Raw genomic sequence first — 27,644 nt, 5'->3', positions numbered from 1 at the left:
TTCATCATCCATCGGAAAGGACAGCAGCATCACGCAGTCCTGTCAACCCTGCAAAGTCCTCCTTGCTAACATCTGGGAGCTTGTGCCAAGGTTGGGAGAGTTGGCCAGCAGATTACCGAGCAACAGCGTGACATGGTCACCCTCACAGAATCATACCTCATAGATAACACCCCAGGTATCACCAATACCATTGCTGGATAGGTCCTGTCCCACCAGGAGGACAGATCCAACAGAGGCGGCAGCACAGTGGTACACACTCAGGGATGGGGGGTAGCCCCCGGGAACCCTTAACATTGACTCTGGATCCCCTGCTGTCGGCAAGCATCAGGTCAAACATGGGCAAGGAGACTTCTTGCTGCTTATCACATACCGTCCACACCCTGTCCCAACCCCTCAGCTGATGAATCCTCACTCCTCCACGTTGAACACCACTTGGTGTTGGAGGCGGACACGCTGGGATCGTTTAAGAATTATCTGGATAGTCACAGACTGGGAATGGAGGGATACAAACAAATGGTCTAGTTGGACTAATGAGCGGTGCAGGCTTGGAGGGCCGAAGGGCCTGTTTCCTGTGCTGTACTGTTCTTTGTTCTTTGGAGGAAGCACTGAAGGTGACGAGGGCGCAGAATGTACTCTGGGTGGGAATTGCAACGTCCCATCACCAAGAGTGGGTCAGTATCACCACCACAGACTGGCCAGGTCTAAAGCACACAGTTTTATAACCCAGGCCAGAAACTCCAGGGTGTTTTATAAAAATAGACCAAACTCTAAGTTTTACCTTTGGATTTGGCCTTAGGGTGAGAATAAGATGTTTCACTCCAGGTATGATTCAAGTGACCCACTAGGGAGCTTTTATTAAACAAAGTTTATTTAAGAATACAGTTAGAATATAATAAAAAGAATTAGCATAACTTTTACCAATTACAAGAATTAAACATGATACGGTATGAATCTCAACAGCTAGACGGCAGCACGGTAGCACAGTGGTTAACACCGCTGCATCGCAGCTCCATGGACCTGGATCCGATTCCCAGCTTGGGTCACTGTCTGTGTGGAGTTTGCACGTTCTTCTTGTGTCTGTGTGGGTTTCCTCCGGATGCTTCAGTTTGCTCCCACAGTCCAAAGATGTGCGGGTTTGGTTGATTGGCCATGCTAAAATTGCCCTTAGTGTCCTAAGATGCACAGGGTAGAGGGATTAGTGGGTAAATATATAGGGACATGGGGTAGGGCCTGGGTGGGATTGTGGTCTGTGCAGACTTGATGGGCCGAAGTGCCTCTTTCTGCACTGTCGGGTTTCTATGATTCTATGAGCTAGCTATCTATGTTGTTCCAAATCAAATACCATCCCATAGATTTGGCACAAAAAGCGAAGAGAGAGAGAGAGAGACAGGGCCATTGCCTGCTTCCAGCGAGCAACTAAACCCAAACTAAAGACTTGGAATTTACTATCAAAAGGAACTGTCCTCAGGCATCACCTGACCTGTCAATTGTGCTCCACCCAGCAATTCCAAAAGGACCATAACACCCCAGGACACTGCATTAGGCCTGATTACAATCAACATGATATCAATTATAATGCCTCAGTAACACTGCAGGACTCTGGCTACAGGCAACATGGTGCCAATAGATGCTCAGAGTTGCTTGAAAAGCCTACAGAGAAACATGATTAAAATATATTTCTTAATGTCACAGTATTGTCACAATAACTGTTAGACTTAGTCTGCAGCAGCTGCTGAGGGAACCAACAAGAGGGAGAAGCATACTTGACCTCATCCTCAAAAACCTGTCTACCACAGATGAATCTGTCCATGACTGTAACAGTAAGAGTGAAAACCACACAGTCCTTGTGGAACTGAAGTCCCACCTTCACATTGAGAATAAACTCCACTGTGTTATGTAGCATTATCACTGTGCTAAATGGGACAATCTTCAAATAGATCTAGCAACTCTAGATTGGGCATTCATGAGATGCTGTGGGGCATCAGCAGCAGCAGAATTGTAGTGCATCACAATCTGCAACCTTATGGCCTGGCATATCCCCCACTCTACCACGAACATAAATCCAAGGGATCAAGCTGGTTCAATGGAAAATGCTGGTGGGCATGTCAGGAGCAGCAGCAGGCATACCTAAAAATGAGGTGTCAACCTGGTGAAGCTACAACACAGGACTACTTGCGTGCCAAACAGCATAGGCAGCAAGTGATAGACAGAGCTAAGTGATTGCGACCAGTGGATCAGATCTAAGCTCTGCAGGATTTTGACCCAGTGACAGTGAAGGAACGGTGATATATTTCCAAGTCAGGATGGTGAGTGACTCGGAGGGGAACCTCCAGGTGGGGGTGTTCCCAGGTATCTGCTGCTCCTGTCCTTCTAGATGGTAGTGATTGTAGGATTGGAAGGAGCTGCTTAAGAAGCCTTGGTGAGTTCTTGCGTCTTTAGATGGCGCACTCGGCTGCTACTGAGTGTCGGTGGTGGAGGGAGTGAGTGTTTGTGGATGGGGGGCCAATCGAGTGGGGCTGCTTTGTCCTGGATGGTGTCGAGTTTCTTGAGTGTTGTTGGAGCTGCACCCATCCAGGCAAGTGGGGAGTATTCCCTCACACTCCTGACTTGTACCTTGTAGATGGTGGACAGGCTTTGGGGAGTCAGGAGGTGAGTTACTCTCCACAGGATTCCCAGCCTCTGACCTGCTCTGGTAGCCACAGTATTTATATGGCTAGCCCAGTTCAGCCTCTGGCCAATGGTAATCGCCAGGGTGATAGTGGGGGATTCAGCGATGGTAATGCCATTAAATGTGATTCTGTACTTTATAAGTTCTGGATCATAGTTAAAGAATGATAATAGCAAACTGGAGTGTTTTATCCTATGCATTTTAATGGTGGAATAGTAATCCAGAGAGCCTGGGTCAGCATTGTGGAAAAGGACTGGAATCCCACCATGGCCAATGTAGAAACTTGAATTCAATAAAAATCACTGGCGAATCATATCCTTCCTATAATGTGGTGGCCAGAACTGCACACAGTACTCTATCTGTGGGCTAACAAGTGTTTTATACAGCTCCATTATAACCTCACTGCTCTTATATTCTATATCTTGGCTAATAAAGACAAGAATTCCATATGTTTTCTTAACCACCTTATTTATCGACCTGTCCTGCTGCTTCAGGGACATGCACAAGATCCCTTTGGTCCTCTGTAATTCCTAGCATCCTAATGTTTGTTATGTATTCCCTTGCCTTGTTCATCTTCCCAAAATGCATCATCTCGCACTTTTCAGATTCGATTTGCCACTGTTCCGACTATCTGACCAGCCCGTCAATATCATTCTGTAATCTAAGGCTATCCTCCTCACTATTTAACGCAGGGTGTCGAAATTTGCTGATGACACCAAGATTGGGGGAACGGCAAATTGTGCGGAGGGTGTGGAGAGTCTGCAGAAGGATCTAGATAGGCTGGGCGAATGGGCCAGGAAATGGCAAATGGAATTTAATGTTGGCAAGTGTGAGGTGGTCCACTTTGGTAGGAAGAATGGTAGGAAGGACTATTACTTACGTGGCGAAAAACTGCAGCAGGCGACGGTGCAGAGGGACCTCGGGGTCCTTGTGCATGAGTCGCAAAAACCCAGCTTGCAGGTGCAGCAGGTGGTCAGGAAGGCGAATGGGATGCTGGCCTTCATAGCGAGGGGGATTGAATATAAAAGTAGGGAGGTCTTGCTGCAGCTGTATAGGGCATTGGTGAGGCCGCAGCTGGAGTACTGTGTGCAGTTTTGGGCGCCGCACCTGCGCAAGGATATTTTGGCCCTGGAGGGAGTGCAGAGGAGGTTTACTAGGCTGATACCGGAGTTGAGGGGATTGAGCTATGAGGAGAGGCTGAATAAACTAGGCTTGTACTCGTTAGAGTTTAGAAGAATGAGGGGAGATCTCATTGAGACGTATAAGATGATGAATGGGATGGATAGGATAGAGGTGGAGAGACTCTTCCCGCTCAAAAAAGACAGTAGGACTAGGGGGCACAGCCTCAAGATAAAGGGGAGGCGGTTTAGAACGGAGTTGAGGAGGAACTTCTTCACTCAAAGGGTGGTGAATCTCTGGAATTCTCTGCCCGTTGAAGTGGTGGAGGCTGCCTCGCTAAATATTTTTAAGACGCGGGTTGATGGGTTTTTGATAAGAGAGGGGATTAAGGGTTATGGGGAGAGGGCGGGAAAGTGGAACTGAGCCACAACAGATCAGCCATGATCTTATTGAATGGCGGGGCAGGCTCGAAGGGCTAGATGGCCTACTCCTGCTCCTATTTCTTATGTTCTTATGTTCTTATGTTCCAATTTTCATGTAATTTACTGATCACACTCCCCATGCTCACATTTAAATCACTACAAACAGCAAGAGCCCCAGCACCGATCCCTGTGGAACGCACACTGAACACAGGCAATTAAACAACCTTCCACTCTCTCCCTCCTGCCATTAAATCAATTATGGATCCAATTTGCAAAATTGTTCCGGATCCAGTGGGTTCTTCCCTTCATGATCAGGGTCCATGCAGGAACTTGTCAGAAGCCTTACTGAGGTCCACATAGCCCAGCTCAAACACCCTGCCCTCATCCACAGCCCAATCACCTCCTTGGAAAACTCATTCCAATATGTGAGATATCACCTCCCACTGCCGTGCTGACCAAGACTGTGCTCCAGACCCTGGGGTGAGTGTTGAACCGATTATCATTGGGGGGGGGTGGGTAAGAGAGAGAGCAGCTACAGCTTTGGGCACAGACTGGGGACAGCAATTTCACCCAGTATCAGTCAGCTGTTACCCTGTCCCACTGCAAAGCTGCAACTGAGAGCTGATTAGCACAGAAATTCCTCTTCACGGCTGATTGATTTTGTTTAGATTCAGACGGCGATGTGTAAACTTGTCACAAAGACAAACACACACACTGCAGAACAGTCAAATAAATCACTTTGCAGCTGAAAGCGTTCAAACTCGCTGAGTCACGTCCCCAGAGATACTAAACTGACATTCATAATGCAGTACTGAGGGAGTGCCGCACTGTCAGAGGGTCAGTGCTGAGGGAGTGCCGCACTGTCAGAGGGTCAGTGCTGAGGGAGCGCCGCACTGTCAGGGGGTCAGTACTGAGGGAGTGCCGCACTGTCAGAGGGTCAGTGCTGAGGGAGTGCCGCACTGTCAGAGGGTCAGTGCTGAGGGAGCGCCGCACTGTCAGAGGTTCAGTGCTGAGGGAGTGCCGCACTGTCAGAGGGTCAGTGCAGAGGGAGTGCCGCACTGTCAGAGGGTCAGTACTGAGGGAGTGCCGCACTGTCAGGGGGTCAGTACTGAGGGAGTGCCGCACTGTCAGGGGGTCAGTACTGAGGGAGTGCCGCACTGTCAGAGGGTCAGTGCAGAGGGAGTGCCGCACTGTCAGAGGGTCAGTGCTGAGGGAGTGCCGCACTGTCAGAGGGTCAGTGCTGAGGGAGTGCCGCACTGTCAGAGGGTCAGTGCTGAGGGAGTGCCGCACTGTCAGAGGGTCAGTGCTGAGGGAGTGTCGCACTGTCAGAGGGTCAGTGCTGAGGGAGTGCCGCACTGTCAGAGGGTCAGTACTGAGGGAGTGCCGCACTGTCAGAGGGTCAGTACTGAGGGAGTGCCGCACTGTCAGAGGGTCAGTGCTGAGGGAGTGCCGCACTGTCAGAGGGTCAGTGCTGAGGGAGTGCCACACTGTCAGAGGGTCAGTACTGAGGGAGTGCTGCACTGTCAGAGGGTCAGTGCTGAGGGAGTGCCGCACTGTCAGAGGGTCAGTGCTGAGGGAGTGCCGCACTGTCAGAGGGTCAGTGCTGAGGGAGTGCCGCACTGTCAGAGGGTCAGTGCTGAGGGAGTGCCGCACTGTCAGAGGGTCAGTGCTGAGGGAGTGCTGCACAGGTGACTGGTCAGCTGCCAATCTGACCCCCCCATCCTCCTCTTCACACTGGGACTCTGTGTTCATCCCTACAGGATACGGACGAAATCCCACTCTCCAATCAACCCTGTTTAAATTCCATTTAAAACAGGAAATGCTGGGAGTTGTGAGCTATCCCAACAGTGCCTGGAGAGGGAGGAGCGGAGTGAATGCAGACCTAATCCTGCCTCTAGCTTGTATGTTTTTATGAGTAAAGAGCTTTCTCTCTCCATAGATACTGTTAAATAAAGTTTATTTGTTAAAAACAAGCAGGGTTACATAAACACTCAATGAAGTTACTGGATAATCCACTAGTCACTACACTCCAGCGCCTGTTCGGTTACACTGAGGGAGAATTTAGCACAGCCAATGCACCCTATCCAGCACGTCTTTCAGACTGTGGGAGGAAACTGGAGCACCCAGAGGAAACCCATGCAGATATGGGGAGAATGTGCAGACTCCACACAGAATGTGACCCTGGCTGGGAATCGAGCCTGGGTCCCTGGAGCTGTGAGGCAGCAGTGCTAACCCGCTGTGCTATCATGCTGCCACACTGCTGGAGTAACTGAGAGTTTGCCTCAGCTTCCGCTGCAATCTGAGATATTTCTGAATGTATTTTGTTCTTTGCATTGGGTTTTGCCGGAGGGGTGGAGCGGCTGGCTGGTTCTGTGGTTATCTGGTGTCAAAAACTTGTTCAAACACCAGGGTGGACACTGGATGATCCACTGGGGACATTGTGGGAGGCGTTAAGAAGCCTGTCTCTCACTGGCGCTCTGTCTGGCCTCAGTGCACTTCGATTTACTGTCAGCAAGTCGGAGCGAGGTTCCGATGCTGCCCGCTTTCAGAGCTGGAACATTTCCAGAATGCTCATCCAGCCCAGAAACTTCCTTAATGAGTCAGTTCGATGGTGTTTGGCAGATGATAGCACACACCGATTGCAATCTTTATTTGGCAGATGGGAGGTGAGAAACAAACCATCGCCCGGGACTTAAATCCATCGATTCAACTCACATCCAAATAATAGACAACAGGAGTGTTTTTACAAGGGGAAGATGAGTCCCTCTTCATGTTCACTCACTCCAGCCAGCACATTCCTTTTGGATATTCCAAGAAGCAGAAATTTTCAATAAAACCCAGAATAGAATATGGGAGATACAGTCACAATGTCAGATGGGGATACAGTCACAATGCCAGATAGGGATACAGTCACAATGTCAGGTGGAGATACAGTCACAATGTCAGATAGGGATACAGTCACAATGTCAGGTGGAGATACAGTCACAATGTCAGATAGGGATACAGTCACAATGTCAGATAGGGATACAGTCACAATGTCAGATGGGGATACAGTCACAATGTCAGATGGAGATACAGTCACAATGCCAGATAAGGATACAGTTACAATGCCAGATGGAGATACAGCCACAATGTCAGATGGGGATACAGTCACAATGTCAGTTGGGGATACAGTCACAATGCCAGATAAGGATACAGTCACAATGCCAGATAGGGATACAGTCACAATGTCAGATGGAGATACGGTCACAATGTCAGATGGGGATACAGTCACAATGTCAGTTGGGGATACAGTCACAATGCCAGATAAGGATACAGTCACAATGCCAGATAGGGATACAGTCACAATGTCAGATGGGGATACAGTCACAATGTCAGTTGGGGATACAGTCACAATGCCAGATAAGGATACAGTCACAATGCCAGATGGGGATACAGTCACAATGTCAGATGGAGATACAGTCACAATGTCAGATGGGGATACAGTCACAATGTCAGATGGGGATACAGTCACAATGTCAGATGGGGATACAGTTACAATGCCAGATGGAGATACAGTCACAATGTCAGATGGAGATCCAGTCACAATGTCAGATGGGGATACAGTCACAATGTCAGATGGGGATACAGTCACAATGCCAGATAAGGATACAGTCACAATGTCAGATGGAGATCCAGTCACAATGTCAGATGGGGATACAGTCACAATGTCAGATGGAGATCCAGTCACAATGCCAGATAGGGATACAGTCACAATGTCAGAGGAGTGCCTGTCACCCCCATGTGTTGACTTGCTGATCAATTCCACAGGCTTGTTGGCTCCTATCCAGTGACCTGTATTGTTCCAATTATGATGTGCTGTCTTTATCTCTAGGGACTCCTATCCCTGGCTGGGGTGATCAAACCTGGCCGGAGTGATCGGACCTGCCTGGGGTGACCGGACCTGCCTGGGGTGATCGGACCTGGCTGGGGTGACCGGGCCTGGCTGGGGTGACCGGACCTGCCTGGGGTGACCGGGCCTGGCTGGGGTGACCGGGCCTGGCTGGGGTGACCAGACCTGCCTGGGGTGACCGGGCCTGGCTGGGGTGACCGGACCTGCCTGGGGTGACCGGACCTGGCTGGGGTGACCGGGCCTGGCTGGGGTGACCGGACCTGCCTGGGGTGACCGGGCCTGGCTGGGGTGACCGGACCTGGTTGGGGTGATCGGGCCTGGTTGGGGTGATCGGGCCTGGTTGGGGTGATCGGGCCTGGTTGGGGTAATTGGGCCTGGTTGGGGTAATCGGGCCTGGTTGGGGTGACCGGGCCTGGTTGGGGTAATTGGGCCTGGTTGGGGTGACTGGGCCTGGTTGGGGTGATCGGGCCTGGTTGGGGTGATCGGGCCTGGTTGGGGTAATTGGGCCTGGTTGGGGTAATTGGGCCTGGTTGGGGTAATTGGGCCTGGTTGGGGTGATCGGACCTGGTTGGGGTGATTGGGCCTGGTTGGGGTAATTGGGCCTGGTTGGGGTAATTGGGCCTGGTTGGGGTGATCGGACCTGGTTGGGGTAATTGGGCCTGGTTGGGGTAATTGGGCCTGGTTGGGGTAATTGGGCCTGGTTGGGGTGATCGGACCTGGTTGGGGTAATTGGGCCTGGTTGGGGTAATTGGGCCTGGTTGGGGTGACCGGGCCTGGTTGGGGTGATCGGACCTGGTTGGGGTAATTGGGCCTGGTTGGGGTAATTGGGCCTGGTTGGGGTGATCGGACCTGGTTGGGGTGATCGGGCCTGGTTGGGGTGATCGGGCCTGGTTGGGGTGATCGGGCCTGGTTGGGGTAATTGGGCCTGGTTGGGGTAATTGGGCCTGGTTGGGGTGATCGGACCTGGTTGGGGTGATCGGGCCTGGTTGGGGTAATTGGGCCTGGTTGGGGTGATCAGGCCTGGTTGGGGTGATTGGGCCTGGTTGGGGTAATCAGGCCTGGTTGGGGTGATTGGGCCTGGTTGGGGTGATCGGGCCTGGTTGGGGTGACCGGGCCTGGTTGGGGTGATCGGGCCTGGTTGGGGTAATCAGGCCTGGTTGGGGTGATTGGGCCTGGTTGGGGTGATCGGGCCTGGTTGGGGTAATCAGGCCTGGTTGGGGTGATTGGGCCTGGTTGGGGTGATCGGGCCTGGTTGGGGTGATCAGATCTGGCTGCTTTTTAGTCACAGGCCTCGCAGTGAGAGGAATGTAAAGCAATTCACAAATATCTGCAAAGTCATTTCAATGCTGGACGGGAGTTTCCCCTGGCTGATCCAGTGGTCAATAGGCAAACCAGTTCTATAAATAAACTGTGTTCCTTTGCTATCTGGACCTCCTCCCTACTCCGCACTGAATTGGAAATACAAAGTCATTACAGGATGTCACAATCTAATTCATTCTCTCTGGAGAATTCCTCCGCTCCCAGAACATTCCATAGTGTTGATATCAGCACTGCATTCCTCATTCTGAATCACAAGATATGGCTTTGTTACACCTGAAATTATCTCATATCTTTGACTATTTGAACCCATTCTTTGCAGCAAATGTAGTGACTGCTGCAATATCGGGGATGCAACTGCCAGATTGTGCACAGCAAGCTCCCACTAATGGCACTGTGATAACGGCCAGATGATCTCTTTCTCTTCCGTAGTAAAGTTGGTTGAGGGAGAAATATTGGTCAGAAATCCGCGATCCCGCCTGAGGCAGCGCGCTGACAGTGCCGCTCTCCCTCAGCACTGCGCTCCAACAGTCAGCTGGGATTCTGGAGTCAATGGGATTTGAACCCCTGACCTTCAAATTCAAATCCCACCTCTACCAGGCGGTGCATTCCAGACCCTCACCACTCTCTGAGCAACAAGGTTTTTCCTCAAATCCCCCCAAACCTCCCACTCCTCACTTTTAACTTGTGTCCCCCTCGTAACTGACCCTTCAACTAAGGGGAACAGCTGCTCCCTATCCACTCTGTGTCCCTCATAACCCTGAACACCTCAATCAGATCGCCCCTCTGTCTTCTCTGCTCCAATGAAAACAACCCAAGCCTATCCAACATCTCTTTATAATTTAACCGCTCCATCCCAGGCAGCATCCTGGTGAATCCCCTCCACACCCCCCTCCAGGGCAATCACATCCTTCCCATAATGTGGTGACCAGAACTGCACACAGTGCTCCAGCTGTGGCCTCACCAAAGCTCTACACAACTCTAACATGACCTCTCTGTTGTTGTAATCTACACCCCGATTGATAAAGGTGAGTGTCCCATTGCCTTTTTCACCACCCTATTAACCTGCCTTTCCACCGGAGATCTGTGGACAAACACACCAAGGTCCCTTTGTTCTTCGGGACTCCCCAGTGTCAGACCTTTCATTGAATACTTCCTTGTCTAATTACTCCTTCCAAAGTGCATCACCTCACACTTTTCAGGGTTAAATTCCATCTGCTGCTTATCCGCCCAATTGACCATTCCGTCTATATCTTCCAGTAACCCAAGACACTCACCCTCACTGTTAACCACCCGGCCAATCTTTGTATCATCGACAAACTTACTAATCCTACACCCAGACAGTCATCCATGTCATTTATATAAATGATGAATAACAGGGGGCTCAGCGCAGATCTCTGTAATACATCACTGGTCACCGGACTCCAGTCACTAAAGCAGCTGTCTGTCACCACCCTCTGTCTCCCATCACTAAGCCAATTATGAATCCACCTTATCAGATCACCCTGTATCCCATGTGGTCAAAATTTTGATCTCTTACTGATCAAAAATCTATCTATCTCAGCCTTAAATATTCACTCTGCCCCCACAGCTCTCCGTGGCAAGGTGTTCCAAAGACTCACCACCCTCTGAGAGAAGAAATCCCTCCTCACCTCAGTGTTAAACTGGTCCCTCTTCATTCTGAGACCCTGCCATCTGGTCCTAGGCTCTCTCACGAGGGGGAACATCCTCCTAGCATTTACCCTGTCAAACCCCCTCAGAATCCTCTATGTTTCAGTGAGATCCTTCCTCCCAATCTTATACCCCGGATTCTACCATCAAGGTGTCATTTACCTCATGTGGGTCAGTATTGCCCCTTTTACTCACCAGATCACTATTTAGTGTCTCCATTGTGTTTAAAAGCAGGGCAGCTTTCCCTCGATTACTCCTCGTGGTCAATGGTTCAAGTGTTTTGCGTCTTTAAGTTCTTTTAAGTTTATTTATTAGTCACAGGTAGGCTTACATTAACACTGCAATGAAGTTACTGTGAAATTCCCCTAGTCGCCACTCTCTGGCACCTGTTCAGGTTAATGCACCCTAACCAGCACGCCTTTCAGACTGTGGGAGGAAACCGGAGCACCCGGAGGAAACCCACGCAGACACGGGGAGAATGTGCAAACTCCACACAGACAGTGACCCGAGCCGGGAGTCGAACCCGGGACTGGTGCTGTGAAGCAGCAGTGCTAACCCACTGTGCCACCGTGCTACCCCACCCCTCAGCCCTAACACCCCCCCCAAACCTCTGTTTGACTGTGTGTGTCTGCTCACTGTGCTCAGTGTGGGGAGGGATCCAGTGCCCGAGGAGGAGAGTATTTGGTTCCTTGAAGAGAATGTAAGAGGCAGCACAGTGGCACAGCGCCAGAATCCCGGCTCGGCTCACTGTCTGTGCGGAGTCAGCATGTTCTCCCCGTGTCTGTGTGGGTTTCCTCCGGGTGCTCTGGTTTCCTTCCACAGTTTGAAAGACGTGCTGGTTAGGGTACATTGGCCGTGTTAAATTCTCCCTCAGTGTAACCCGAACAGGCGCCGGAGTGTGGCGATTATGGGAATTTCGCAGTAACTTCATTGCAGTGTTAATGTAAGCCTGACTTGTGACACTTAAACAAAACCTCAGATTATCAGAGCCAACAGAAGCCTGGAGGGATTCCCTGTGGTAACAGCCATCAAGCTAAACAGTGCACCCTGCCTTCGTCCAGCAACTGGTACTGCCGTACCCACTGACCGTTACCTACTGACCGTTACCTACTGACCGTTACCTACTGACCGTAACCCACTGGCTGTCACCCCCTGTCACCCCTGCTGCACCTACTAGGGCACCGACAGGCGTTACCCCTGCTGCACCCACAGGCTGTAACCCTCTGTCACTCCCTGCTGCACCCACTGTGTATCACCCTGCCACCCCTGCTGCACCCACTGTGTATCACCCTGCCACCCCTGCTGCACCCACTGTGTATCACCCTGCCACCCCTGCTGCACCCACTGTGTATCACCCTGCCACCCCTGCTGCACCCACTGTGTATCACCCTGCCACCCCTGCTGCACCCACTGTGTATCACCCTGCCACCCCTGCTGCACCCACTGTGTATCACCCTGCCACCCCTGCTGCACCCACTGTGTATCACCCTGCCACCCCTGCTGCACCCACTGTGTATCACCCCCTGCTGCCCCAGTTGTTATTGCTTGGTTCCTGATTCCCTCTCAATGGTTAATAATTGCAGATGACATCAGTCTGAGCCGCGAGGTGTCACCATCCCAGCTCAAGGAACTGACTCTCCGCTTGTGTCAGGGCACAAGGCAGTGTAACCAGTTTGGAATTTAAGCAGTACATTTAAATACACTCTGCCAAGGCGATGCCAAAGTTACTGCCAATTGGACACTTGACCTGTGAGCTGGTGACCGGGAGCCTGACATCTGGATTAACCTCAGGGCAAAGTATGTCTGCGTTTCTCGGTAATTATGACGATAGAACCATGCGGAGTTGCTGATTCTCACCGGAACATGAAGCTCGTCTACAAGACAACCCTCCCTTTCGAATCCAAACCACACTCTCCAGGAACCCATTTGGATCTTTTAATTGGACTATTACTCACACGTTAGCAAATTCCTCAGTGCTTATCTTTATTCTTTCAAAGAATCATCGAATCCTACAGTACAGAAAGAGGCCCTTCGGCCCATCGAGTCTGCACCGAACACAATCCCACCCAGGCCCTACCCCCATATCCCTACAAATTATACCCACTAATCCCTCTAACCTACACATCCCTGGACTCTAAGGGGCAATTTTTTAGCATGGCCAATCAACCTAACCTGCACATCTTTGGACTGTGGGAGGAAACCGGAGCACCCGGAGGAAACCCACACAGACACGGGGAGAATGTGCAAACTCCACACAGACAGTGACCCGAGCCAGGAATCGAACCCAGGACCCTGGAGCTGTGAAGCAGCAGTGCTAACCCACTGTGCCACTGTGCCACCCTACCATAGACATACAGAAGGAACCCATTCAGCCTCAGACTTCTGTCAGAGAGTCAGTCAAGCCTGCACTGGCTCTCTGTCAGAACATTTCTCCTCAGAGCGTTATCCGGGGTGCCCTGTGACGGGACACTTCTAAAAGAGGGTTAAATATATTAAGGTCAGCCCTGTGAGGAGGGGAGGGTCGGGTGGTTTGGGGGGGGCTGGGTTATAACCAGGGCTGTTGGGAACCATGTGATCACACAGCTGCTTGTGGGATCTTGCTGTGCATAAATCGAATGCTGTATTCCCCCTTGATCACAGCTGTGTCTATGCATCAAAAGAAGAACGACTTAATTGGTTTTGAGACATCCCAAGGTTCTAAAAAAAAACACTACCTAAACACAAATCCTTTCTCCCGAGTGGGAGCCAGTGATCTCCACTAACCCCCGCTACTGGACATTGAGCTGGGTGGCAACTGGTCAGGGTGACACCGCCTCGCGGGTGCTCACAGCCAAGCCACTGTGTCCGCAGAGAACGAGAACCATCTCCCTCCAGAAAGATGGAACTTTGTGAAGCAGTTTCAATCTGCTGGACTCTTTACAGAGGGTTTTTGTTCACTTTGTGAGATATGGGCGCGACTGGTTAGCCCAGCAGTTATCGACCATCCCCAGTTGCCCCTTGAGAAGGTGGTGGTGAGCTGCCTTCTTGAACGGCTGCAGTCTCTGAGGTGTAGGTACATCCACGGTGCTGTCAGGGAGGGAGTTCCAGGATTCTGACCCAGTGACAGTGAAGGAACGGTGATATATTCCCAACTCAGCCCCTGGAACAACTGGATTTCTTGGCAATCTGACGCACAGGAATAACATCTTGATGCCAGCTTCCAAATTGACTGGATTTTGCTTTAGAACTCACTGGAACTTTCATTGATGGGCAAACAGTCCACTGAGCAATACACACTGACCCGTGGAAAACCAGGGCTTGTCTGTTCCCATGGAAACCCTACCCAGCTTGGGCGAGAATAGGATTAATTCTTTCCTTTGGTAACATACTTTCTCAGGGTTTAGACGTCATTGGCAGGGCTGCATTGACCACCCTTCGCTGCCCACCTTACGAAGCTGACACTTTTAAACACTGCAGTGAATTGTTACAGAGTCACAAAACCGTTATGGTGCAGAAGGGAGGCCACTCAGCCCATCATGTCTGTACTGGCTCTCCAAGTGAGCATCCTGGCTGAGTGTCATTCTCCTGCCTTTTCCCTGTATTCCTGCACATTGATTCTATTCTAATAATCCTCTAATACCCTCTCGAATGCCTCGATTGAAGCTGCCTCCATCACATTCCCAGACCCCCAACAACTCGCTGAGTGAATATTTCCCTTCTCACATCACACTTGTTTCTTTTGTCAAGCACTTTAAATCCATGCCCTCTCGTTCTTGATCCTTTTGCGAGCAGGGACAGTTTCTCCTGATCTACTCTGTCCATGATTTTGAACATTTCTAACAAATCTCCTTTTAGCCTTCTTGTCTCCAAGGAGAACAGTTCCAATCTCTCCAGTCTACCCTCAGAACTGAAGTTTCTCGTCCCTGGGAACCATTCTTGTAAACCTTACTGCCCTCTCTCCAACGCATCCACATCCTTCCTGTAGTGTGACATCCAGAACTGTACACAGTATTCCAGCTGAACTCTAACTAGTGTCATGTATAAGTTTAGCATCATCTCCTTGTTCCTATACTCTTTGCTTCTATTGATCAAGCCCAGGGTACTATATGCTTTATTAAATGTTCTCTCCAGCTGGCTTGCCGCCTTCTCTGCACAAGTATACCCAGTTCTTGCACTGAATTTCCCCTTCTTTTATGTTGTCACTCCATGTTCTTCCAACCAATATGCATCACCTCACATTTCTCCACGTTCAACATCATTTACCACCTATCCACCCACTCCACCAATCCCTTTTGCAGTTCTACACCATCACCCTCACAGTTTACAACACTTCTGAATTTGTGGCATCCACAAACTTTGAAATTGTCCCCTTCACACCAAGTTCTAGATCAATAACATATATCAGGGGAAGCAAGGGTCCCAGCACTGACCCCTGGGGAACACCAATACAAACCTTTCTCCAGCCTGAAAAATATCCACTAGCCGTTACTCTCTGCTTCCTATTATTCAGCCAGTTTCATTCCCACATTGCTCCTGTCTCTTTTACTCAATGAGCTATAACTTTTCTCACAAGTCTGTTGTGTGGCTCTGTGGAGAAAGGTTCTCTGGCCAGCTCCCAGTGTTTTTCCCAGTAGTGAGAGGTGACGAGCCACTTGCTGGCAGCAAGAGCAGAGAATCGCGCCAGCATGAGTGGCCAGAGGATCCCAGCCTGTATTAAATGCCCTCTGAAAGGGGTGACACGGTGGTGCAGTGGTTAGCACTGCTGCCTCACAGCACCAGGGACCTGGGTTCAACTCCTGGCTCGGGTCACTGTCTGTGTGGAGTCTGCATGTTCTCCTCGTGTCTGTGCGGGTTTCCTCCGGATGTTCTGGTTTCCTCTGAAGGACGTGCTGGTTAGGGTGCATTGGCCGTGCTAAATTCTCCCTCACTGTACCCAAACAGGCACCAGAGTGTGGCAACTGGGGGATTTTCACAGTGACTTCATTGTAGTGTTAACGTAAGCCTACTTGTGACACTAATAAATAAACTTGAAATGAAATAAGTGTGAGGTGATTCATTTTGGTAGGAGAAACTTGAATGCGGATTACAGGGTCAACGGCAGGGTTCTGAGGAATGTGGAGGAACAGAGAGATCTTGGGGTTCATATCATATTCTGGGGATTCCGTGAATGTCTGTATGAGTTGTGTATGTTTATTGATGTCTTTTCTTTTACTTCACAGGTGATTCAGTCCGCCTTGTTGTCCAACAAGGGGCATACACGCAGTGGGTCGTGCGAGGGCTGCTCTTGGATGTTGCTTCGAGAGTTGCCTAGTGCTTCACGTCGTTAGTGTACGCTTAAACTGGACCAACTGACGGGCAACATGACAGCTCAGTGACTATCACTGTTTGCTGTGCAGACACATGGATTTGGGCCGGTGTCTGTGGGAGTTTGCACATTCTCCCCGTGCTTGCGTGGGTTTTCTCCGGGTGCTCCGGTTTCCTCCCACAAACATGCTCTTAGATGATTGGTGTGACAAATTGTCCCTAAATTAGTCTCCCCTCAATCTGGTTATGGTTCCGTTATTGTGGAGTCCAATTGGTGTAGACAAAGGTCATGGGTAGAGGAGGGCACTCAATGTTAAAATGGCGGTGCGGGCTCGTTGGGCCGAAGGGCCTGTTTCCCGTGCTGGGTTGTTCTTTGTTCTTTGTTCTTTTTTATCTCTGAAGGTTGCCACTCAAGTGGATAGAGCCATGAAGAAGGTTTATAGTGTGTTAGCGTTTATTAACAGGGGGTTTGAGTTTAAGAGCCGTGGGGTTATGCTGCAACTATACCGGGCATTGGTGAGACCACATTTGGAATATTGTGTTCAGTTCTGGTCACCTCACTATAAGAAGGATGTGGAAGCATTGGAGAGAGTGCAGAGGAGATTTACCAGGATGCTGCCTGGTTTGGAGGGTAGGTCTTATGAGGAAAGGTTGAGGGAGCTGGGGCTTTTCTCTTTAGAGCAGAGGAGGATGAGAGGCGACTTAATAGAGGTTTATAAGATGATGAGGGGGATAGATAGAGTGGACGTGCAGAGACTATTTCCTCGGGTGGATGTAGCTGTTACTAGGGGGCATAACTATAAGATTCAGGGATCCCAAGGTAGATTCTTCACTCAGAGAGTGGTTAGGATATGGAATAGACTGCCTGCTGTGATAGTGGAGTCGGACACTTTAGGAACTTTCAAGCAGTTATTGGATAGGCACATGGAGCACTCCAGAATGATAGGGAGTGGGATAGCTTGATCTTGGGATTGGACATAGCTCGGCACAACATTGAGGGCCGAAGGGCCTGTACTGTGCTGTACTGTTCTATGTTCTATGAACACCAATCGACAGCATTCCCCTCATCAACCTCTCTGTTGCCTCTTCAAAAAAGTGCAGCAAGTTAGTTAAACATGAATTCTTGGGCTGTTAGCACCTATGGGATTACCTGCTCCCCCAGCACACCCCCTCCACAGGTTTCAGGGTGACATCAATGGGAAATCCCACTGATAGCAGCGGGACTGGAGAATTCCACTGATAGCAGCGGGACTGGAGAATCCCACTGCCATTGAACAGCACACGACTTCCCATCACTGAGAAACAGCTGACTGGGAGGCCGGAGAACTCCCTCCATGATTTCCCCCCATTGAAATCCATGCTGACTCTCACTAATCAATCCACATTTTCCCACGTGACTATTAATCTCATCTTGAATAATTGTCTCTAGAATCTTGCCCGCTGATGTTAAACTGACGGGTTTGTAATTGCTGGACTATCCTTACAACCTGTTTTGAACAAGGGCGTAACATTTACTATCCTCCACTCTGAAACCTCCCCTAAGTCTCGAGAAGACTTGACGTGTCGATGCCAGCGTTGGACTGGGGTTGGCACAGTGAGAAGTTTCACAACTTCAGGCTAAAGTCCAACTGGTTATTTGGAATCATGAGCTTTCAGAACAGTGCTCCTTTATTAGGTTGGTCATTCACCTCATGATTCCAAATAAACCTGTTGGATTTTAACCCAATGTTGTGAAGCTACTTACTAGCGAACACTGGAGATTACGAACAGCGCCCCTGCAATTTCCATTTTCACTTCTCTCAATATCATTGGAAGCATTTCATCCAGTCCCTGTGCCTTGTCAACTTTCATACCGACAGTCTTTACCTCCTTGGTGTGGCACAGTGGCACAGTGTTTAGCACGGCTGCCTCACAGCGCCAGGGACCCAGGTTCGATTCTGAGCTTGGGTCACTGCCTGTGCAGAGTTTGCACATTCTCCCCGTGTCTGCGTGGGTTTCCTCCGGGTGCTCCGGTTTCCTCCCACAGTCCAAAGATGTGCTGGTTTGGTGCATTGGCTGTGCTAAATTCTCCCTCAGTGTACCCAAACAGAGTGTGGCGACTGGGGGATTTTCACAGTAACTTCATTGCAGTGTTAATATAAACCAACTTGTGACTAATAACTAAAGTTTACCTGTTTTGATCCTTTCTGGGTAAAGAATTTCCTTATCTGTCACCATGTCTGGGTCACACCCACCTCCTTGGAAGCCACCTTAAAGTGTGCTAAGAATTACCCATGTTCCTGGGGACCTGGAGTTATTCACAGACTAGACTGAGTCCAATGTGGACACCAGTTGGTGTCCAATGTGAGAGGTACGGTAGCACAGTGGGTTAGCACTGCTGCTTCACAGCTCCAGGGTCCTGGGTTCAATTCCTGACTCGGGTCACTGTCTGTGTGGAGTTGGCACATTCTCCTCATGTCTGTGTGGGTTTCCTCCGGGTGCTCTGGTTTCCTCCCACAGTCCAAAGATGTGCGGGTTAGGTTGATTGGCCGTGCTAAGAAATTGCCCCTTAGTGTCCAGGGATGTGTGGATTAGTGGGTATAATATGTAGGGATATGGGGGTAGGGCCTGGGTGGGATTGTGTTCAGTACAGACTCGATGGGCCGAAGGGCCTCTTTCTGCACTGTAGGGTTCTATGGTTCAGTTCTGTTTTCATCATGATACAGAAAGCTTCATTTCCAGATTTTAAAAAAACACAATGTTAAACTTCTCAAATAGCTAAGGTGGAATCTGAACTCATGCTCTGTGTTACTGAGCCACTCACCACTACCCCCCTGACAGTACATTCTCCTGGATCTCTCCAATCAAACAATAGATTTCTCCCGCTGGAAGGGTTGAGTGTTGTTTACATGGACTCTTGGATCACTCTTGGCGTGACTTAGTCACTGAGAGCTCGTAGATCCAGTGCTAGCAAAGATTTCCCAGAAATCAAGCCAAGAGAAACATGTCAATCAACTGGAAAGCCTGAAGGGCCAAGATCTTGTGGAGACGCTGCTTTCTGAGCCCTGAGTGCCGAGGAATCGAATCCTCACGAGTAAAAAGTAAAGTTTATTTATTAGCCACAAGTAGGCTTACATTAACACTGCAATGAAGTTACTGTGAAAACCCACTAGTCGCCACACTCTGGCACCTGTTTGGGTACACTGAGGGGGTGTTTCACCTCCCCTCCTCACCTTTCATAAGGCACCTAAGGAATATGTGGTTTGGACTGTGGGAGGAAACCCACACAGGCACGGGGAGAACATGCAAACTACACACAGACAGTGACCCAAGCCAGGAATCAGAACCCAGACCCCTGGTACCGTGAGACAGCAGTGCTAACCCACTGTGCCACATAGGAGTATTCGGAAAGGCTGATAACATACACACACCTTGACTCTCAGTAATAGAGAACAGTGAGTAGCACACTGCAGTCAGTGTGAAATGGGTGGGATACAGTGAATGGAGAGCGTGAGGGTGTCAGTCCTGTTTCCGGATCTCCATATGTCTGAGGGGGAAAGGAGGTTAGACATGGGGAGAAATCTCCGAGTGGAGTGCCTGGGAACGGGGGGGTGGGGCAGCGCACTGGGTACACGGTGAACGATGTGACTGGTCACTGACCCCACTGGGCAATGACTGGATTGAATTCTCTCTCCCTACCTCAGGCTGATTGGATCCTCACAACCCGGAAGATATTCCACTGCAAAAAACACTGACCGTGAGACAGATCCCCCTCACCCCCTCACTGAGATCCCCCTCACTGAGATCCCCCTCACTGAGATCCCCCCACCCCCTCACTGAGATCCCCCCACCGCCTCATTGAGATCCCCCCACCGCCTCACTGAAATCCCCCTCACCCCCTCATTGAGATCCCCCTCACTGAGATCCCCCTCACTGAGATCCTCCTCACCCCCTCATTGAGATCCCCCTCACCCCCTCACTGAGATCCCCCTCACTGAGATCCCCCTCACTGAGATCCTCCTCACCCCCTCACTGAGATCCCCCTCATCTCCTTACTCCCCTCACTGAGATCCCCGTCACCCCCTCACACTCTCACTGAGATCCCCCTCACCCCCTCACATCCCTCATTGAGATCCCCCTCACCCCCTCTCTGAGATCCCCCTCACCCCCTCACACTCCTCACTGAGATCCCCCTCACTCCTCCACCCTCATTGAGATCCCCCTCACCCCCTCACCCCCTCACACCCCTCACTGAGATTCCCCTCACTCCCTCATTCCCTCACACCCCTCACTGAGATCCCCCTCATTCCCTCATTCCCTCACACCCCTCACTGAGATCCCCCTCACCCTCTCACACCCTTCACTGAGATTCCCCTCACTCCCTCACTACCTCACTGAGATCTCCCTCACTCCCTCATTCCCTCACATACCTGTCATTGCCTCACACCCCTCACACTGCACCTTCCCTCCCACACCCTCCCTCACACTGTGCACTCTCCCTCACTGTGTACACCTTCCCTCACACATCCTCCCTCCCACACCCTCCCTCAAACAACACCCCTCACATTCCCTCTCTCACACACTCTCCCTCACACACCTTCCCTCACACACCCTTCCTCACACTCCCCCCATCACACACCCTCCCTCACACTCCCCCCATCACACACCCTCCCTCACACTCCCCCCATCACACACCCACCCTCACACGCCCTCCCTCGTACTCCACACCCTCCCTCACTCCACACCCTCCCTCACACTGCAGACAGGCTGTATTTTTGCAGTCGTGCTCACACTGAGTCAGTCTGTGTTTGTGTCACACACGGACCCTGAGTGGTCCCCGGTGGGAGGGGACACTGCCGGAGCTGGGGCCAGCAGGAAGCCATCATTCCAGCACACAGTGTGGGCTCAGTCTGTCCCAACAGGTCAGTGAGTGTCCGGGAGCAGAGATTGTCCACCCACACACATCACTGTGGGTGCTCTTTAATGTGTGTGGGTGTGAACGTGGTGATGGGGGTAGGATCAGTCACGTCACAGATGAAACAATAATTGGTGGTAAATAGTGAGGAGGGAAACCTGCAGAGTGCGAGATGATGCATTTTGGGAAGATGAACAAGGCAAGGGAATACATAACAAACGTTAGGATGCTAGGAATTACAGAGGACCAAAGGGATCTTGTGCATGTCCCTGAAGCAGCAGGACAGGTCGATAAATAAGGTGGTTAAGAAAACATATGGAATTCTTGTCTTTATTAGCCAAGATATAGAATATAAGAGCAGTGAGGTTATAATGGAGCTGTATAAAACACTTGTTAGGCCACAGATAGAGTACTGTGTGCAGTTCTGGCCACCACATTATAGGAAGGATATGATTGCCCTGGAGGGGGGTGCAGGGGAGACTCACCAGGATGCTGCCTGGGGTGGAGCGTTTCAGCTATGGGGGTGGGGTAGGGGGACTGAGCTGGTGGGGGAGGGGTGGGGCTGGGGAAGGGGTGGGGGTGAGGGTGGGGAAGGGGTTGGGGGGGTGCGGGAGAGAGTTGGGGGAGGGCTGGGGCTGGAGAGGGGTGGGTGTGGGAAGGGGTGGGGAAGGTGGAGGGGGTGGGGGAGGGTTGGGGCTGGTGGAGGGGTGGGGGTGGGGGTGGGGGTAGGGAAGGGGTGGGGAAGGTGGTGGGAGTGGGAAAGAGTTGGGGGAGGGCTGGGGCTGGGGCTGGGGAGGCGTGGGTGCGGGAAGGGTGGGGAGGGTGATGGGGGTGGGGAAGAGTTGGGGCTGGGGGAGGGGTGGGGGTGGGGGAGGGGTGAAGTTGGGGAAGGGGTGGGGAGTGTTGTGGGGGTGGGGGAGGGATGGGGCTGGGGGGGGTGGGTGGGGGTGTGGGGGTGGGGGAGGGTTGGGGCTGGGGGGGGGGTGGGTGGGGGTGTGGGGGTGGGGGAGGGTTGGGGCTGGGGGGGTGTGGGTGGGGGTGGGGGTGTGGGGGTGGGGGAGGGTTGGGGCTGGGGGGGTGTGGGTGGGGGTGTGGGTGGGGGTGTGGGGGTGGGGGAGGGTTGGGGCTGGGGGGGGTGGGTGGGGGTGTGGGTGGGGGTGTGGGGGTGGGGGAGGGATGGGGCTGGGGGGTGTGGGTGGGGGGGGGTGTGGGGGTGGGGGAGGGTTGGGGCTGGGGGGGGTGGGTGGGGGTGTGGGGGAGGGTTGGGGCTGGGGGGGGTGTGGGTGGGGGTGTGGGGGAGGAGGGTGGTTCTGATGATGAAGTATATTTTTATTGCGACGGTAGCAGTCTAGTTCAGGGGTCTCCAAACTACGGCCCGTGGGCCACCTCTGGCCCGCAGCCAGTGGGGCGGGACGGGATTCCCGCTGCCGAAAACATTCCCGCGTCTGGAACGCCGCCACTGACTCAGGACCCGGAGGCGGGGACGGAAGCCGCAGGCCGGACATTCGCTACCGCTCCGCGCGGTGACCGATAGACCCATGGGAATCCCCGCCTTCTTTACTGGCCTCTTGCCCAATCAGAGCTGCCGTCCTGTGACTGACAGTCCATTCAACAAATCAGCAATTGAGGCATCTGTTACCCAATTGCCACTCTGCGTTGCCTGAGTGACAGCTGCTTTATCCAATCCGTAAGCTCCATCCGTCTGAAATGAGCGAGAACAATGGCGGCGGTAATTCTGACCAATCAGAGAGCGACGTGCTCAGGGCACCACCCACACTGTGATTGACATCGGCTGCAGCCAATCGCTGTGCGCTGCTGTAACGCAGTCACCAATCGCAATGAATTTAAAATTATTTGGCGACTTTTTTAGAAAAATAACTTTATAATAAAAGTAACCCCCCAACTTTAGAACCGGCTTTTCCCTTGGCCCACGAAAATGTGTAAGATATACGATGTGGCCCCTCGTACGGAAAAGTTTGGAGACCCCTGGTCTAGTTGATAAAGTCATGGTGTGGAGACGCTGGTGTTGGACTGGGGTGAACACAGTAAAAAGTCTGACAACACCAGGTTAAAGACCAACAGGTTAATTTGATAATAAACTCACAAGCTTTCGGGGTTTGCCCCTTTGTCAGTAATATTTATTATTATCAAATAAATCGGTTGGACTTAAACCTGGTGTTGTCAGTCTTCTTACGAGTTGATAAGGCCTGTGATTTGGTTACTGACAGTTCATCTGCCTCCCCTGATAGAATGACATTCACTAACATCTCAGTTACCTCCACTTGTCCATCCAGCCCTAATGTTTGACACGGTAAACTCTGTGCCAGCTATGGACGAATAGACAGCATTCACAAATGAAATATCTTTGCAACGTGAAGCTTTGGGACAAGTTCCTCTCTGCACCCACTGAGACACAGTCAGCGTAACTCTCCGGCTGCCTCTTTCCGCAGATACACCCAGCATCCCCCACATTCCAGAGAGCAGGATCCAGGCCGACGTGTCTGAGATTCCCTGCTTTACAGATCGATCCGGTTTGATTTGGTCTTGGCTCTGACCCTGAGCTGTTGTAATTCACCGTGTGGTTAAATTCCCGTCACCACAACGTGAGTCACTGACAACATGTCCCCAGTACAGAGTTCTCCCCGTGGAGCCTCGGTATTTACTCAACCTCGTTCCTTGCTTCAATGACTCAAATTAGTAAACAGGACTTTCAAAACACAACACCACAAACTGAGCCAGAATCCATAAAGCTTTCTCTCTCCAAACAAACACTGGCTTTGTTATGTCCTTTTACAGGATGTTTGAATCACTGATTAGACCACCATTTATTGCCCATCCCTAATTGCCCCTTGAGAAGGTGGTGATGAGCTGCCTTCTTGGATCGCTGCAGTCCCTGTGGTGCAGGTACTCCCACAGTGCTGTCAGGGAAGGAGTTCAAGGATTTCAACCCAGCGACAGTGAAGGAATGGTGATATATTTCCAAGTCAAAGAACAAAGAACAACCCAGCACGGGAAACAGGCCCTTCGGCCCAACGAGCCCACGCTGCCATTTCAACATTGTGAGTCCCCTCTCCCACCCGTGACCCGTGTCTACGCTCATGGCTCCCCCATTGGAAACCAGATTGAGGGGAGAATAATTTAGGGACAATTTGTTACACCAATCAGCCTAAGAGCACATCTTTGGGGTGTGGGAGGAAACCGGAGCACCCAGAGAAAACCCACACAAGCACAGGGAGAATGCGCAAACTCCCACAGACACCGGCCCAAATCCATGTGTCTGCACAGCAATCAGCGATAGTCACTGAGCTGTCGTGGTGCCTGTCAGCTGGTCCAGGTTGATGGTGTTCTCAGATATCTACTGTCCTTCCAGATAGTAGTGGTCATAGGTTTGGAAGGTGCTGCCTAAGGAACATTAGTGAGTTGCTGCAGTGCATCTTGTAGTTGGTTCACACGGCTGCCGCTGTGCACCAGTGGTGGAGGGGGTGAATGTTTGTGGAAGGGGTGCCAATCAAGCATGGCTGCTTTGTCCTGGATGGTGTCGGGCTTCTGGAGTGTTGTTGGGGCAGAGGAGGTTTACCAGGATGTTGCCTGGTATGGAAGGACTGGGTTATGAGGAAAGATTGAGCAAATTGGGGCTGTTTTCCCTTGAAAGACGGCGACTGAGGGGGGATCTAATAGAGGTATATAAGATTATGAAGGGTATAGATAGAGTAAACAGTGGTAAGCTATTTCCTATGTTAGAGACGCACAGTACGAGGGGCCATGGGCTTAGGATGAGGGGGGAGAGGTATAACACGGATATTAGAGGGAGGTTTTTCACACAGAGGGTAGTGGGGACATGGAATGCTCTGCCAAGTAAGGTGGTGGAGGCAGGCACGCTGGAGTTGTTTAAGAATAACTTAGACAGGCACATGAGTGGGTTGGAGATGGGAGGATATAGGAGATTGCTTTAAATAAGGTTCATTAGCATTGGGACGTCCCTGATAATGTAAAAGGATGTGGAATGATACTAATGTTTTTCTCTTTTAATTCACAGGTTTTAAATCGGTCCGCCTTGTTGTCCAACGAGGGGCATACACGCGATGGGTCGTACTAGGGCTGCTCTTGGATGTTCGAGATTGGCCTAGTGCTTCATGTTGTTAGTGTGTGCTTAAACTGGACCAGATACTGGGCAAGACGACAGCTCAGTGACTATCACTGATTGCTGTGCAGACACATGGATTTGGGCCTGTGTCTGTGGGAGTGTGCGCATTCTCCCCGTGCTTGCGTGGGTTTTCTCCGGGTGCTCCGGTTTCCTCCCACACCCCAAAGATGTGCTATTAGGCTGACTGGTGGTAATAAATTGTCCCTAAATTAGTTTCCCTCAATGTGGAATGCCATAAGCATAGATAAGGGTCATGGGTGGAGGGGAGACTGGTAATGTTAAAATGGCGGCGCGGGCTCGTTGGGCCGAAGGGCCTGTTTCCCCGGGCTGTTTTATTCTTTGTTCTTTGTTGGAGCTACACCCATCCAGGGCAGTGGGGCGTATTCCATCACACTCCTGACTTGTGCCTTGTAGATGGTGGACAGGCTTTGAGGGGGGAGTCAGGAGGTGAGTTACTCGCCGCAGGATTCCCAGCCTCTGACCTGCTCTGGTAGCCACAGTATTCAATGGCTGTTACAGTTCAATTTCTGGCCAATGGTAACCCCCAGGATGTTGATAGTGGGGGGATTCAGTGATGGCAATGCCAGTGAATGCCAAGATCCTCTCCTGTCGGAGATGGTCAGTGCCTGGCCCTTGTGTGGTGTGAATGTTACCGCCACTTGTCAGCCCAGGCCTGGATATTGTCCAAGTCTTGCTGCATTTGGACATGGGCTGTTTCAGTGTCTGAGGAGTGGTGAATGGGGCTGAACATTGTGTAATCATCAGCGAACATCCCCACTTCTGACCTTATGATGGAAGGAAGGTCATTGATGAAGGAGCTGAAGATGGTTGATTCCTAGAATCCAAAAATCCTTACTGTTCGGGAGACCATTTGGCCCATCAATGCTGTACCGACCACAATCCCACCCAGAGCCAATTCCTGTAACGCTACACATTTACCCCAATAACCCCCTGACAATAGGGGCAATTTGGCACGGCCAATCCACCTAACCCGCACATCTTTGGACTGTGGGAGGAAACCGGAGCACCCGGAGGAAACCCACGCAGACACGGGGAGAATGTGCAAACTCCACACAGACAGTGACCCGAGCCGGGAATCGAACCCGGATCCCTGGAGCTGTGAGGCAGCAGTGCTAACCCACTGTGTCATCGTGCCGCCCTAAGATTCTTGGCCCTGAGAGACTCCTTTAGAGATATTCCAGAGCTGAAGTGGGGGATTTTTAAATGTCTTTGAAGTGGTGAGTTACTCAGAATTGAATCCATCAGCATCGCTTTGGTAATGCAGAATCTATTGGCACAATGGGATTTTAAATGTTGACCTCATGTGCTCGGCTAATGGAGACTACTTAACGAAGTTTGCAATGTACCATTGAGTGCTCTGCATTAAACAATTTTGTAATCACTGACTCATCATTTAGAAAGGCTTAGATGAGCGGTCAGCGTGGAGCTGTGAGGAGGACAGCACGGAATGGAACCCTTTGAGGAGAGATCGGGGAAGATTGTGCGTTTGATGGATTTTAGCAGGAATTTTGATAAGCTCCCATCTGGCAGATGGATGGGAAATGAAAAGCAGAGAGAGGAGGCAGGGTTTCTTTGGAACAGAGGGCAGCTGAGGGAAGATTTCAGCAATGAAGGACAGAGATAGAGTGGGTAGGAAGGATTTATTCCTATTGGCAGATAAATCAGTCCCCCGACAGGGCAAAGCTTTAAAGTTATTGATAGAAGGATTAACATGGAGTTTGAGGAATAATTATTTCACCCAAGGATTGGGGGGTGTCTCAATATTGCTGCCTGAAAAGGTGTCGCCAACAGAAACCCTCATTGCATTGGCAAGCTGTTTGAATACGCACCCGAAACTCTGTAAGCGACAGAGCTAGAGGTCAGGAGTTGGACACTCTGATTAACCTGCCTTTCTCTTTTATGGGTCGTACAGACATAGTGGACTGAATCCCTTCAGAACCTTTCTGCTTCTAAGCATCTACCTCAGCCCTGGATTCACAACACGAGGATCACACAGCCCTGAAAAGAAACAGGTAGAAGTGCAGATGTAAATCCTTTCCTAGAATCCCTACACTGCAGGAGGAGGCCACTCAGCCCATCAAACCTGCCGCAAAAACAATCCCACCCGGGCCCTATCTCCATAACCCCATGTACTTACCCTGCTAATCCTCCTGACACTAAGGGGCAATTTAGCACGGCCAATTCACCTAAAGTAGCACATCTTTGGAGTGTGG

The sequence above is a fragment of the Carcharhinus amblyrhynchos genome, chromosome 5 (assembly GCF_965287045.1).
Source record: "Carcharhinus amblyrhynchos chromosome 5, sCarAmb.v2.hapA, whole genome shotgun sequence".
Taxonomy (NCBI): Eukaryota; Metazoa; Chordata; class Chondrichthyes; order Carcharhiniformes; family Carcharhinidae; genus Carcharhinus; species Carcharhinus amblyrhynchos.
The sequence above is the reverse complement of the archived record's forward strand: the minus strand, read 5'-3'. Positions refer to the sequence as shown.